We start from the raw sequence: 16,193 nt of genomic DNA on the forward strand, positions 1-16,193 counted from the left end.
GAGCCATGCCACTGCTAGTCCTGCCAATCTTCCCTGAAGCTGTTTGAACAGGATGTGCAGGTCTAGGTCACCGCAGGTTCTGTTCAGCCTTAATGGTAATTAGTGTCAAGTTGGACTTGTCCTACGGTATTTGGCTCCTTCATGCATCCAGATTTCATATATTTCCTGGCTTTACATTCTGTGGGTGAATCTTTTTTCAGGACTTTGGTTCATGCTAACACTGAACTGAACCAGGCATATAGACGTGTGCTATGCACACTTCCTCTGTGGGTCTGCCAGTGTATCTTCATGCTAGCCAGCAAACACCTGCTGCATCAGTCCTAGGCCTCTCGCGCAGAGGCTGCCAGTCATGCCAAACCATGTGTTAGTTCTATGATGTGGATGGGGACTAGGGTGAGATCACTAAACGCTCTCACTTGGGAGTTAAGCCAAGTTTTAAACCTAGATTTCCAGAAATGAGAGGTGTCTAGAATTCTAACAGCAGACCCAGGTAGCGGGGACTCAGCTCCTTTCTGAATGGCTGTAGGGGGGATGCTGCTCCGTGAGTGTGGGCATTTTAATAACTATTTGTAAAATTTCATAAACAACTTTCATCCAACATCTTGCATCCTCAGGTGAATTATGCAACACTTATAATTATTTCATGTAATGTGAGTGGAGGGGGAAAAGTCTTAACATAGTTTAAAAGCTCTCAGATTTATCACAATTATTTGTATGGAGAATGATAACACATTTTCTAATGGATTTTATTTCTTTTTTTCTATCTGCTGTTGCAAATAACCCCATGGTGCTCCCTGCACGTAATTAAGGGGGAAAAGTAATGTAGGGACCTCTATGAAATGGAGAGGTCTCGTTGTGACCTTGGTCAGTTCAGTTTTTAAAATAGTCTCCCTCTCTTTTAGCTACTGATCACACCAACATTGTAGCTTGTGTTTATATTTCCAGCTCAGCAGGATGTGGAAGTCTGACGGATGCTTGCTCTGTGAATGAGATGATCTGTGCCCTCATGCTGAAGAGCAAGAAACCCCACATCTAGAGTCTGGTTAGTAGGTAGCCTGCCTGGGTCCTAAGTGCAGTTTACATTCTCCACAAAGGCAGTATTTGTCTACAAAGCTCTTTCCTGTGAATACCCTTGTGGCGGTGGAGACTTCTGTCCACCTGGGAGAGTTGAACAAAGCTCTCCTCAGAGTTCTGCCAATGGCACCCCAGAAGGTTAGCAGGAACCAGTGTTGCTCAATTTGGGAATAGGATTTGTATGTCATTTTACTCCATTGGTAATAAGTTTGTAGACCCCTGGTCAGCTCATGGGCAGGGTTTAATAATGCTTATTTTTGTATCTCCGCTAGCACAGAAAGTCAGAGTGCCTCTTCCTGGAGCAGTGCATATAATCAGGCTATGGATGGAGAAAAGTACTCTGAAATGGATCCATGCAAACAGAATGCTTGGCTCAAAACTCAATTTAGGTCTCTTTGGAACAGAATAGCTTTGTAAAGCGTATGCCCAGTCAGGGACCTAGATTCTTCAGTTACAAATGCCTAGCTAGATAGTCAAGCATGTAAGTCCCTGGCTATTAGCAGTATTGGTTTAAAGGTCATTACTGATACCGTTTCAGTGTGCAGCCCAGACAAAGTACAATATAGAGGACAGGGGAGGGAGAGTGTTGTCTGGTGGTTACAACAGGGGATCAGGAGCTATGTTTCCTAAATTCTTTTCCTGACCATACCTCACTTCTCTGCTGTGTGATCTTAGGCCAGTCTCTTGCCCTTGTTATCCCTCAGTTTCCCTGCTAAATTGGGTGCAATGATGCTTAGCCACCTCCCATGGATTTTAGGATGCTTTGTTTCTAAAGTGCTTTGCTATTCCACAGCAATGTAAACAGTGACTGTCAGTGAGGCAGATGCTGTGCCTTTGTCACTGTTTAGAAACAGCACTCTACTATCAGCAGCTAAAATGGGATTTTATCTGCTGCACTTTCCTTCTACTCTTGGGAACCTCAAACCTAGGAAATTCCATAAAGTGCATTTCGCCCTCCTTCTCTCAAGGAGAGAAGGTTAGTACTCCCCTTGATAAGGATGGAAGAGATCCTAGTGGCCTTTACAACACGCATATGGTTAAGGCATTGCCACTTACTTTGTGGCATCTAAGTCTAGGGCTGTTGGCTGTAGCTCCTGGCTGTTGGTCTGTCAGTGGCTCGCTCCGTCAAGAATGAGGCTTGGATCTAGTCTCTGACATTTGTCTGTAGTTCATTTTGCTATTTTCTTTTTTTTAAGCCTTTCTCTGTTATAACCCAGCCCCCACTTTAATCCTTTTCAGTACCAGGCAGCGGATTTTCTAGGCACACTAATGACAATACACTGTCCTAAATGGCCCCCTCAGTGCTTTCCAGAGATTGTTTGTTCTTGACATTATTTAGCTGCTTATTATATTGCCCCCCTTCCCAGAGTGCGTGAGCGGAACGCCCTCTTCTTCCCCCACCAGCTCTGATGAAAGAGCTGAAGCTCGTTGCTGATGGCCCTGCTAATGTGATTGAGCATGACCTCTCCTCCTTCCTGTGCACCCTCTTTCTCCTGCAAGTGGATGCAGACTCTCAGTTGTGGCCCTGCACAGTATTCAGAACAGGGAGATGCAGATAAACCGTTTTTTCTCCAGCTCGCTGTGTACTCTGGTTTGTTTTGTTTCCAGTTGGGCCTGGCTATACCCAAAGGACAAGCAGGCTGCAAACCAACCAGTATGGTAGTTGTGTCTGTTGTGAGGATGCTGTTGTCACCATCCTGCTCCATGACAGCAGAGGGCCTTCCTATAGTGTATAATGTAGAAGCAACAGAAATAGGACTAGCTTCCCCATTGGTGGAGAAGAGAGGAGAGAGATGACTAATAATAAACCTGGGGGAGGTGGGGGTCACTTGCCTACCCTGCCTCTGCACGGAATAGCAGTGGCCATTCACTGTGCACTTGTCCATGGCTCAAGCTAGTGCTGCCAGCATTTCCCTCCTGCCATTTGACTGAAGTAGAACATTTATTTCATGTGCAGTTATGTGAATATGTAAAGTGATTGCTTTTCAGACTTTTACCAGCTCCCTACAGAGAGCACCTTACCATTCACAGAAATGCAGCCACTTGAGTATAGGTCACGGCAGCTATAGAACAATGCCAGCTAAACTACGCCCACGGGTGTAAGGCAGGAAGCAAAGATAATAAGAATTTGCCAACGTTGAGGGGTGGGGTGAGGTAATGTCTTTACTTTTGGAATGTGCTGTGCTTGTGGATGACATGCATGGGGGAGATGGATAGATTTGGGGGCAAAAGATGTCTTACTCAAGTGAAGTGACAGGAATTTTTAAGGAGGCCCAAGTTGAAAGATGGCCAGCATGCTGACCAAATGCTCCCAGTTCTTGCAAGAAGTAATGTAGGCTCTTTAATTATCATTAATTAATTATCCAAGCTACAGTTTTGAACCTCAGCTGAAAGACAGGCCAGCAAAGAAGCCTTTGTGAGTTTGAGACCCGGTAACATGCTTCTGACTTCAGAGTCGAGCACTGTGGTGCACTGTAAGCCTAACAGAGTCCTGTCCCTTTTCCCAGCCCACTGGAGATAATCAGTCACAATGCCCGAGGCAAAAGGGGCCAGTGCTTTGCCTTCAAGGAATTTTGGAGGTCAGTCCATAAAGGTTAATGAGGTAAGACTTGGCAAACTGGCCGTCGGAGGACTAATGCTTTGTTTCAGTTACCACAGGAAAACCTATCCGATTGTGGAGCAGAGGCACAGCTTTCGTGAAGCCACCTTTCCCCCAGAGAAACTAAGACCAGGGCAGCAGGTTGTTTGACTTTCTCCTTTTAGTGTGCTTCACCCACCCAGATAAGCATGAAAGAACTATAAGGGCCTGATTCTGCTCTTACTGTGCTGAAAATTCATTGACTTCAGTGGAGTTACGTCTGTTTCTTGCTGGTACACGTGAGAAAAGAAACAGGTTTTTAGTGCTATATCGTGATTCAGCCAGTGGACCACAAACATTGTCAGAGAGAGAGGGAGTTTGACTGCACATTTTGATATCTAGACTCCTGAGTGTCTTGGCTGGGTGTGTGCAGTGTATGAAGGAAGTCCTCTCAAAGCAGAAATCAAATTCTTGAGATACAAAGCAGTTTTTAGCCAGCGCACCAATTGTAAGGTGTATTATTTTTCTGCCCTGATTTTTAAATTTTAAATTTTAAATTGTGTAATTTACAGAGGGCTGGGATTGTTGTACATTGTAAATAAATCCTTGAACATCAAAGCTTCTGTAAATGCTGAGGCGGGGCTTTGTAATCCGTAACATCCTAAAATTTGTTTTGAATTACAGTGTGCGTATTTAAAGCACTAAAACTGTCATCTGTACAGAGCTGATGCGGGGTGCTCCAGTCACAGTATTTGTATGTGGTTTGCATATCTGTTCTAAGAAAAGGAGTACTTGTGGCACCTTAGAGACTAACCAATTTATTTGAGCATGAGCTTTCGTGAGCTACAGCTCACTTCATCGGATGCATGCCGTGGAAACGTTTCCACGGCATGCATCCGATGAAGTGAGCTGTAGCTCACGAAAGCTCATGCTCAAATAAATTGGTTAGTCTCTAAGGTGCCACAAGTACTCCTTTTCTTTTTGCGAATACAGACTAACACGGCTGTTACTCTGAAACATATCTGTTCTAGTTACTAAAATAATAGTTTCTCTCCCCTTACTCCCCTCCTCCTTTCAAACTTATACAACTCAAACCCTCTATTTAACTAGGCAACGGAACAAGATCAGAATCTCCTTTATCTGAGAGGAAACCCAATGTAAATGTGGCAGCTGGGGCTGGATTGCCTCATGGTCATATGGTTACCTGTCAAATGTGAGTCCATGGTGGCCATACTGTCTGAATGAGCTTTATCAGTGCTGCACATTCACTTTTATATCTGCTAATATTTTTGAACGGTACATGTTGGTATAACAGTCTCTGATGGGGATCTCTGTATTTGCTACCAGCAAATCTAGCATAGCCTACAAAATAAACTGCTATTCTAGTGGCCACTTTTTTTTTGCATCCTAATCCCTACTGCATCTTTCAAAGAAAGAAACCTCTTATGGTGTTATACCAAAATCAACAGTGTTTCTCTGCATGTCACTCCAGATTGTAGTGTGGCAAGGACCCAAGGTGCTTATAGATTGGACTGTGCTTGTAGGAAAGTAGTAGCTGTAGCATATAGCACTGTGTGGATCAAATATTTTTTATCCTGTAATTCCAAACCTATGGGATAGTGGGTTGCAGACGTATCTTAATAATGGACAGCCCGTGTGTTTGGACTCTATAAACTTAGTGCATTTCTATCTCTGTGTGTGGTGTCTGGGAACACAAGAACTGCACAGGCTTGGGACCTTATGCCTGCTGTTGACCCCCAAAAGACTTAATATCGTAGAACAGGATTCTGATCCGCCTCACCTAGCTCTGAAATGCAGCTACATCTGAGATGGGTTGTGACAGCCATTGTAATGGCACCAGTAATTTGCTGCACAGCATTTTTAGGACAAGGAAGACACTCTGAGTTTCACTGCCTGAGAGTCAGCTGGGTGAGAATGCCCTGTGGGAGCCTGCAGCGAAAGAGGGCTCTTGTTGTTAGAACACGGCCTTAACAGTTCAAAATCCAGTCCCCAAATCATTTTCAAGTATGGACAGTGACAGCCGCACGCTCTGTGAAAATGGGCCAGGAGCATCCCCGTGTAATCTGTTTTGAAGAAAATACACTTAAGTTCCCTGAGCATTGGGCTTCAAACATGCGCCCAAGACAGTGAAAACTGAGTATTACTGGTCTGTTTGCACAATATGCATTTCCAATAACATGGAGTGAACTGTATCTGCTACAGTTTGGACTAAAGTCGGCAGGAACTATATATTTTTTCGGTGCGTTCACCCAGGAAGGTAATAATGACTCATCAGCATGGCTGGTGTCAGCTTCCTATGCTCTGAGACTAGATTATGATGCTCTGAATAAGGCAAGAGAAGGAAGAGTTTGTGAGTATGTTACCTTCCAACTGCCTCTTAGTTTAGAGCCACATGACATCCATATCCCACCAATCTGATATTTCTGTTTTGGTCCTACAAATTATTCACAGTAGACAATGCTGAAATATGAACATATAAAGTTACAAAAAATAAGATGCTAAGGAAATTTATTGCACATTGTCTGAGGCTTCCTATGCTATTTTTTGGTGCCCTTCATTTTGTGACACACACACACACACACACACACATATTGTGTATCTCTTTTAGATCCTGATAGGTTGTGAGCTTTGGCTTGGGAGTTCCCTGCCCACATTCTCATGTCTTTTGTGACCACTTGCTTCATGTTCCCCTAAGATCATCCCTGGACTGAAGTTTAACAGGGAGGAAGTCAACATTTTCACATGCCTTGGAGTCTTGCAGTGTCATGTTATTGTCCTTGTTTCAGGGAATCTTGGTATTTGGATGAATTTTCTGCTGGTTGCACTAGTTACTTGTATGGATTTGTGGGTTAGTCAGTAAAAGAACATCTTGTTAATCATCGTAGCAGATCTCCAGTCTGAGCCTAACTGGCTGCTAGCAAGCTTGATGCTTAAACTTAGTAGTGATTAAAAGCTGTTTTATGAAGGGGTTGTGCAGTCTGCGTGACTTCAGGATGATTGCTGTCATGGGAAGGGTGGAGACCACGGGCATGGAGCAACACAATTGAAGTGTGTTGCTTTTAAGGCTATTAAGAGCTGATAAGTAAAATCTCTGAGTTATTCTTTCAGTAAAAAGAAGAGTGAACTCTTATGCCACCAGAGCAGAGGCAGTGGATGACTTGTACTTCCAGTTGGGTGGGAGTACTCTCTTGGTCTTGTAGTAAAGAGCCAGCCTGTGAATTCTGCTCTCAATCAGAATCGGACGAAATTTGGCATCTTTATCCTTTCTGTTTCTCTCAAGATGTTTACGAACAGCAACGGCTTTCTTTTGTTTACGACTGAAGCTGTAGTAGGATGGAAATATATTCTTCAGCCCTGGGACATACGTGTTGCTCAGGAACAGAGAGCTCTCACTAGAGAGATCAAAGCAAAGTTATCCCAAAAGGATTTCTAACAGTGGAGTGAATTACTTTGCTTTTTTGTGTGCAAGGGAATGGTGTGGCACGGAGCAGAAAGGAGATGATTTCTGCTAGTCGGGGGGGGGGGGGTTTGCAGAAAAGAATTCTATTAACATTGTGGCTCAAAAAAATATGGATCACGTAATCTAGTAATCAAACTCGGTATCGAAGCATAGTGGGAGGGGGAGGAGAGAAGGGTATACTTAGCGGAGTCTGGGTACTGCCTCAGTGGGAAGCTCAGAGCTCCCTCCTAATTGGATACAGGAGGAGGGGGGCATGCAACTTTGCCATCCTAGGTGCTGGGCTGGAGACTCTCTCTCTGTCATCTCCCATTTCGCTCCCTCCTACCCCCTCCACCACACTCATGCATGAGGGATCTCAATGGAATGTCCCTTAACCATGTTAGAAGGAAAGTGTTTATACTTCATTGCCTATAGTGCATACTCTGCTGTGCACAGGGTAAAGCACTGATAATGCTGCAATGCTCTGCTCTTCCTCATACAAGTGTATCTAGGACCTCAGAGCTCTGCTTCCTGCTTTGCCTTTGAATTTCAGGGAGATCGCTGAGCTGCAAGGCTGGCCGCACTCCCTGATTTGACTTGCCAGGGTGAGCAGGAAAGTGGAATTTTAAGCTCATCTTTTCCTAACATGGGGCTCTTCTTAATTTAACACTCGGATGGCAGCTGGGTTCTGTTCCTTGCACATCTAGGAGCTCTGCTGCTTCATGACTTTGGATTATGGCATGTTCCAGAGCAGTGTCTTGCACTCTTCCCTCCTTCCCAAAGGGAGGTTTCTCCAAGTGTGGAATCCCTTGCTGCTAGCTAATCATTATGTGGTGTCCGGAGAGGGGAAAGGATAAGAATTCCCTAATGCTGGGAAGCTGCTTTTAGCGCAGTTCTAGGTTTTTGGTCTGTCTGTTGCCTGGAGGAAGCTAAACTGCGGCCCACGAGAACAAGGTGACATAGGCGCATCATCTCCCTGAATATGCTGGGAAACTGCAGTGATTTTTTTGTAGGGAGATCCCATGCACGAACCTGCCACTCTGACCCCCTCAAATCTGAATTTATGCTCAGCCTCCACATTTAGTCGAATATGTTTACCTTAGTGACTTGATGGCCCATACATGCAATAAAACTCAGAACACTTAGCCACATGCTCAGTATTGCTTACCATTGAACCTTTTCAAAAACCTGAAGCTGTCTGGGTGAAAACCCACCCAGATGTGTTTTGTATTAAGCAGATTTAACAAAGCTGCTGGATTGCAGTAAGGTGATCCAAGTGTGAATGGCTACTGTTACCTGTAGGTAGTGTCAAGTCCAGGCATTGATGATTCAGGCTTCTAAAATAATCCTCCAGCAGGTATATATTTTCCAACAATATTACATAAGGCTTTATCTACTCTGTAACTATAAAAGTGTCCGGAGAACAGGTTACAACCTAGTTGTCTCCTGACCTGGTCACGATGTGGTTAAAAGAAAAGGAGGACTTGTGGCACCTTTAGAGACTAACAACCACAAGTCCTCCTTTTCTTTTTGCAGATACAGACTAACATGGCTGCTACTCTGAAATGTGGTTAAAAGTTGTAGTGTAGATGGGCACTAACCTTGTCTCCACACCCAGGCTAATGCACTGGACAGTCCAAGTCTTAATGCAGTTACTGAACCTGTCTATGCTACAACTTCAAACCATAGTGTTAACTGGGTTATGGGCTAGCTGTTTTGTAAATAGGTCTTCTGACTTGGTTAGAGTGTAAATGCAGACAGCACCTTAGATCCACAGGGTTAGTATTCTTGTATCTATGCTCAGATATTCCCTTTGAATGTGTTCCAATCCTCATGAATTCTGAGCTGCAGTGGGGAATTTCACAGGGATGCCTGAGGTTGCACTAGAAGGACAGTTTGGAAAGCTGATTCCTGTGCTAAAGTCCAAGAGAGCCTCCCAGTGCCCCCCAAAATAAGGCACATTTAGAAGAAACAGCTGCGTGGATCCGTCCTTATGAGGCCAGGCAGGATTGATTCTATGGGTCAAGTATAAGGAAGCCTCTTAAAATGCATCTGGACCAGGTGTGGGCTATTGAAGGGTGGCCTTGGAAAGGAGGTTTATATTTGATGTGTGTTCTCAACCTGTGGGTCATGAACAGGAGTCGGGGATTCGCAACCACCACAGCCTTCCCATCTTGCTAAATGGGATGAGATTCTTGACTAAATCATGACTAGATGGGGTGGAGTTTCCAGAAGGGTCCCAGTATGGATGAGGGTGACCCAGTGCAGCCTCTGCTATACGGGAACAATTGGAGAAAACAGTAGGGATTGTTCTTATGTTTGCAGGTATTATTATTTTTGTTAGTTAACACATTTACACATGCTGATGGTCACCCCAACTGAGTCCCTTTTGAAGGGCAGGGGCATGTACTAAACATCTGCTCACTACGGGCTGGGAAGGATCCCGCAGTGACTTCAGTCAGCTTTGGCTCAGCCTCAGAGCGATAACTAGGAGTTTCTGTATACCTGCCTGAGGTTGCAAAGTGAGATGCTGGGCTTGATGTTTAACTCCTAAGCCTGTGTGTTTCTAACAAACAGCACCCCACCCCCCAAAAACCAACAACGGTGTTCATTCTACTTGTTTGTAAATGGTTTAAAAGTGGAGAGCCTGGTTTGCATCCGTATCACCCAATTTCAAAAGCCATGTTACAGCCACTATGTTGGAAGTAGTAGCATAGACAGGTATCTGAGCCCTGCTAGGCAGGCAGTTTCAAACACGTTCTTGATGTAATGTTTCTCTGCCTGTCTGAGAACTGTGCTGAGTGCTCACGTGCATTTGCTCTGGGTACTATGGAAACGCCAACCCAGTTTGGAAAGCATTTTTTGCTAACACTTGTCAGCATACATCTCTACCAACAAATATCTTGAGGCTGACAAAAAAAAGTCGATGTGCTCACAAACATACAGAGTTGTTCATACAACTCTTTCAACATGCTTCTCTAATTGGCTTAATCTTGAGATGTCATTTGAACTTTTAATAGATTAAAAAAATTTTAAAGTACACTTTACTTATATAAGGAGAGCTATGTTTCTGTATTTTGAATTAAACTATATTGTCTAAGAATAAAACAAGACACCATCTAACCTGTAAGCTGGATGGTGTTTAGGCAACATGCTCTAGACATGTTCTAACATTGTTTGGTCTTAATTTGTTTTGATGTGACTGACTGTGTTATAAGCATGTTAAGCTAATGCCCTCACTCTGCCCTTGACCAGCCAACCCCTACATGTTTGAGCCCTGACCTTTAAATAACATGGGATCATCTCATCTCACCCACTCAGGCAAAACTAATCCATGTTATAACATGGCTAGTGTGCTGCTGTTGTTAAGTGTGATGTTTAAACACAGTAAAATTTATACTGCAGATAGGACCGAAGTAACTCAAGTTTTAGTCCCCATCTCCAGCTTTATTACCTATTATGGTCTGGGTTTTCCCACTTCATGTCACTTTGCTTTATTATCTGCTGTGTAAACAAGCTCCATATATGCTTTGAGAGTGAGCAAAAAACAACTACTACAAAACAAAGCAGTCAAGACCAGGGTGGGAACTTCAGAAGTTTGTTCGATTTCCATGTGTTCGTGTTTCATACTATTCACTGTGCAGATGTACAGTGTTACACCTTTTAAAGTTGCTCATTTTTAAACTATTTCAAAGTATTTTAGTTTGCTATTATTATAATAACCCAGAGCTAGGTTGGCATTAAAATCTGTTTCCTTACTGAATTTGTTTTCTCCTCTTATATAGGGTTAATCATAGATTACTTTTTTTAAAAAGAGCATATGAGCTATCTCCTTTTGTTCTTTGTTTTTTTACATTGGATGGGGTAGGGAAATAGACATAGTTGCACAGACTATGGAAACATACAAGGAAAAAATTAGGTCAAATTTTGTTACCTCCAACCTTGAAGGAATCTCTTCTAAAATAATTTCTAGCTTGTGTGTAGTGCTTTTCATCCCAAAGTGCTTTAGAGATCGGTAGGTCAGTATCGTTATCTCCATTTTACAGATGGGTAAGCTGAGGCCCAGAAACCTGCTCAGGGTCAACCCACAGCCGAGTAGGAGAACTGGGAATGAAACCTTGGTCTCCTGAACTGTAGTATAGTGCACTTTCTGTGGGTCACACTGCCTTCCAGTGGAAAAGCTTGTCTACAGCTATGTGATTACAAATAAATTACAAAGCCCTCTCATCGTTTTGACATAAAAAAATTGTCAAAAATGATGATCCCTGGCTTTTGGTGATTCTAATAGCTGTTGCAGACAGGGGATGGGTAGCTCTAGTCTGTGATAGAAAGCCATATTGGCACTCATCTCTGGTAGTTAGTTTCTGTAGAATGGAAGCTTTAGTTTTTTGTGTTTTAAACAAAGTAAACTTAAGGCCTGTTCCACTGGGGTTCCTGCCAGGGTTACAACTGTGTAGGTTGGGCCTTTGTTTCTAGCTCTTCTATAGCAAAGAAAACTGTCACAAATAATTGCAGAACTGCTTCTGCGGAGAAATAATAGCTCTGAAAGGTATGAACTGTGCCTCATCTCTGTTAGCACCAGCTCCCTTCGCAGTCTCTCTGCTGCAGCCTCATTCCTTCTGCTTTCCATTTTCTTCTTGTCTCTCCTTCCCTCTGCTATCTATTCCTAAATCCACGTGCTTATTAATTGATCCCTGTACCTTCTTCCCCTCAATGTGTCCCCCCCACTAAATAATTAAAAACAAAAATGCAAAACTCACATGGCATTTGCTACCCATCCGTCTAGTTGTTCTGCTCGGATGTTGCATCTCTTTCCCTCCCACCCTTTGTCTCTCTTATTTCGTTTAGACTGTACAGTCTTTGAGGCAGGGACTTTCTTTGATTACATGTTTGTACAGGTCCCAGCATCAGTGAGCCCAATATGGGACCATTAGGTGCTACTGGGTGTGCTAATAACGGGGGTGTTGACTTTCCATAATGATGACTCTCTCTCATATTCACATATATTTGTAAAACTTTGTTAACAATTTCATGGCTGATCATCCAATTTCTGTGGAGGAGATTTGGGGTGAAATTTGGAGCAGAGTATCCTTTCTGCAGTCAGACCCCTGCTTATAATGGCTTGATTGCAGGTGTAAGGGGTGGAAATGTATGTCAGTAGTTGTTCAGGTTTTATAGATGATTAAATAGAATCCACCTATGTATCATTTTGTCTAGTATCAGTTACAACCTTCAAGGGAAAAACAAGTTTCTGGGTCAGCTCAGAGCATCATTAAAAGACAGACCAGGTGGTATTCCCAAACCCATGTGACGGACTCTTCTTTCTCAGCTACCCATTGAAGTATTTTTATAATTTTTTTTTATTACATCAGCAATATTGTGTTGGGTGTCTGTGTCCAACAGAGGCTGGGACAGAGGATGCAATTATCCCTCTCTTCCAAGAATAGAAAGACCTCTGGCTCCTGCTTGAAAACTGCTTGGGTCAATAAACCATCTGGAAGGAGAGCTTGGGGTGGATGCTAGATCAGCACCACCTTACGAGGAGACTGGATCACCTTGGAAAATCTGATTAGGTAGGTCTTCTTGGCTAACTTATACTCTGTGTCTGTGTGTCTAGAAGAGGGGAGGGTGGTGAGGAGTAGGACTTGCTTTATTTTTATCATTTGATGTAATTGCTGTAATAAGCACTCGGCTGCAGCATTCTGTCCCCCATAGCTGCACAGTACATGGACAGTTTCCTTAGTTGAGCATTTTCATGCCGAGACCATTGCCAGACCCTCCTTCGTGGTTTTTTGGGGAAAGACAGAATTTTACCCTCCTGACCCAAAAATGCAAATAATCCTTAACAGCAGCATCGCTCGTCTGATATACTGGTTTTAAAGTGAGGAGGGGAACCACAGATGTTCAGCAAAAGTAATTGTGAAGAAATTTTAAAAGCCTTCTGTTGCTCTGCCTGTCCCTTTAAAACATCCCTGCTTTCAGTCTACCTCTGTCTGCCTCACTCAGGTCGTTTCCATGACTCTGTCAAGATAAACAGTTCCATTCTGTGGACCCTGAGGACACAGATATTTGTGATCTGTTCTGCTTTGTCTTGCTATATGCCTAATGTAATAGTAGCCAGGTGCTGGGTTCTTGGCTTTTAATATGTCCTCTGCAGGGGCGGCGAGTTACATGGGCTCATGGTGCCTGGGCTCCACCAATATTCAGGGCCCGGGGGCCTGGCTCCACCAATGTTTGGGACCGGGTCTCTCCCCTGCCCTCGCTTGCTGCCCCCACTTGCTGCCCCGGAGCCTGCAGCTCAGGCTGACTCTGCTCTGCTGGCTTCCAGCATCAACTGCTGCCGCAGGGTCCTAGTGCCCCCCGTCACTGGGCCAGGGCAGGCTGCCCTTCCGCCTGAACCCTGAGCCTCTCCAATGCCCCAAACCCCTCATCCCCAGCCCCAGACAGAGCCATCATCCCCCTCGCACCATAACCCTCTGCCCCAGTCCCACAGCCCTCATCCCTGTACCCCCTCCTATCCCCAAACTCCATCCCAGAGCCTGCACCCCTCACCCCCTCCTGCCCACCTCTCCCAGCCCGGAGCCTGTCCCCAAACTCCCTCCCAGAGCCTGCACCCCAGCCCTCTGCATTCTCTCCCAGAGCCTGCACCCCCACTCCTTGCCCCAGCCTGGAGCCTGCACCCAAACTTCATCCCAGAGCCTGCACCCCTCCCCCACACAAACACCCTCCCAGAGCCTGCACCCTGAACCCCTCCTGCACCCTAATCCCCAGTCCCAGTCCAGGACCTGCACCCGAGACCTCCTCCCCCACACCCAAACTCCCTCCCAGAGCCTTAGGCAGGTGGGGGGGCGGGTTCTGGGCACCACCAACATTTCTATAAACCTGCCACCCCTGGTCTTCTGCTCTTTCTGTTCCCTGCCTGGTCTACCAACATGGAAAACAATGCCCCATCCTGTTGACTCATTGTGCCCAGAACCCTCCTCCATTCCTGAAATAGGATTAATATTGGAGGCAGTTCTAACATAAAGATGGGGCACTTTTTTTCCCTTCCCTTTTTACATAGCTTGTTTCTACTTATGCTGGGCTTGAGAATCCTGTTTCCCATATGCTGTTGCCTGGGGCTGTCTGCCACAGGCTCATTCCCTTATCTGGTATTCTCTTAAAGGGCTTTTGCAACCAATACAGCTGTTGTAGGAAAAAAAACATGTATGCAGAATGATCCTTTTAACAGGTTTATTTTTATTCTGTATCAGGTGCTTAAGTGGATTTTGCTTCATTTAGAATTTCCTAGAAGATGAATCCAAGTGGAATCTGCTGCTGTCAGGTCCTCTCAGGTCATGTCTCAGCACACACATAATGTGTGAACCCAGGAACTGCTGTGCTGTGCTCAGGGCAGGGGCAGAAGGGGAGGGCTCATCATTATTTAGAGGTAGATGCAGGAAGTAGTGAGCTGTTTACCATGAATACCATGCTGTTGGCTGCGTGTGCGGCTTTCAGGTCAGACTTTGAGGTCCTGGTTGCTCTGCTAGGACTTTAAAAATGCTATGTCTTTTTTCATAAGAATGTGGGTTTGTCCTTGTGCTGTGTGTTGTGAAGGCACAACATGAGGGAGCGGCAAGCTCTGGTTGCTCACTCCGGAGGTGGCTGCATGTCAGTGGTGCTTTACTTATGTATATACCCTATTTTGTTTTGGAATCAAAGGACTGAATCAAGAGACATGTCAGATATTAACAAATTAATTGGTTTTAAAAATACACCTCCTTTCCTGCTGACAGAGGTAAACAGGACCCTGGCCCTTACCATCAACGTGTGATGCAGACCTGTTGTAATGTCACACTTTTTGAGCTCTTGCAAACAAGTGTATCCTGCAAAATGCTAGAGCTGGCAAGGAACTAGTCAGCAAGTTGACTGGGAAGGAACAGTACAACCTTGAGCAAAGCACTTTGGAATGTAGCAGGTTCCTGATAAGAGGAACTGGGTGGGCGAGTCTTTTGCAAGTTGTAGTTCCACGGAAGGGCTGTGTTTCTAGGGAAGCATAGCACTCTCCTTTTTAAAACTTTGGTTGAAGAACTGTGAACACGCTGAGCTGTGTGGGATTTGTGGGAAGATTTTGCTGACCCCTTATGAGCTAGATGAAGGATTTTTATCTACAGTTGATGTTACAGAACTTTACATTTTTTTATTGGCTTTAAAAGGGCAAATAAAATCATCCTATGTTGATGTAATGCATGTGTGAGGGAGGAAAAAACAAGTCAGTCTGAGAAGGAGCTTTTCCATACAGGAAAGGAAGAAGACAGTATATAAAATTGATTTTGGGGGGGAGGGAGGGAGTCTTCCCTGTCACAAAATAAGAACAGGTAGCACTAACAACACTTGCCAGGACCTATACATGCCTTAGAAAGGCTAATTAATTAAGCTTCACAGCCTTCCTATGAGGCAGGCATTATTTACATTTTAGAGAGTGGGGAACAGAATGAAGGAGACCGGAATTAAACACATTCCAGTTTTCCTGTGCTACAGGATTGACTTCCAGATTAACCGGCTCTTCTTATTTACATTTCTCCAAACGCAGACTTGCCTGTTGTTCTTGGTGCTTAAGAAGTTACATTTACAGCAAAGGTCAGTTGCATTTAAGCCTGAGTTAACTTGTCAGGATTCTCCCTGCCAAAACTCCCCTGAAATTTAGAAAGTCCCCAATTAGGCCTTGTTAATGTTCATTCTTACGTGATCAATGAGGTCATGGCATGGCATGTTCAGTCAGCCAGGGAGTGCAACTGTACTGTGAGAACAAATGGGGTGGTTCTCAAACCGACCCATCTCTTCCACCTTGGCTGAGTATCATAATTTATTGCAGCAGCACCAGTCCTGGACCAGGGCCCCATTGTGCTAAGTGCTGTACAAACACAGAACAGAACAAGAAGACTGTTCCCCCTCTGCAGAATTTAAAATCTAATAAGGGTACATCCAGTTCTCTTCTCGCTTTGACCTGAGTGACCCTACAGTCTGTCACTTGCTCTCTCCCACATGGGCATCCTGACCACTAGGAAACCTTGAGAACCACAGACTGACACTAATCATTAT

General features: G+C 44.4%; 1 protein-coding gene across 3 annotated transcripts in view; it reads left to right on the forward strand.

Annotated features, from left to right (window-relative positions):
- The window catches only part of BCR (BCR activator of RhoGEF and GTPase), a 130,640-nt gene that overhangs the window by 4,117 nt on the left and 110,330 nt on the right, over nucleotides 1–16,193 (forward strand). Inside the window, exon 1 of one of the 3 annotated variants that reach the window (XM_084649427.1) lies at nucleotides 12,664–12,685. The exons of 1 other annotated variant lie outside the window; for it this stretch is intronic. The gene's annotated coding sequence lies outside the window, so the exon portion shown is untranslated. Of the gene's footprint in view, nucleotides 1–12,663; nucleotides 12,686–15,708; nucleotides 15,732–16,193 lie in introns of those variants that run through there. One more of the 3 variants, XM_084649426.1, reaches the window with a different exon arrangement.

The sequence above is a fragment of the Lepidochelys olivacea genome (genome assembly GCF_965140295.1).
Source record: "Lepidochelys olivacea isolate rLepOli2 genome assembly, chromosome: 15".
In the NCBI taxonomy this organism is placed as follows: domain Eukaryota; kingdom Metazoa; phylum Chordata; order Testudines; family Cheloniidae; genus Lepidochelys; species Lepidochelys olivacea.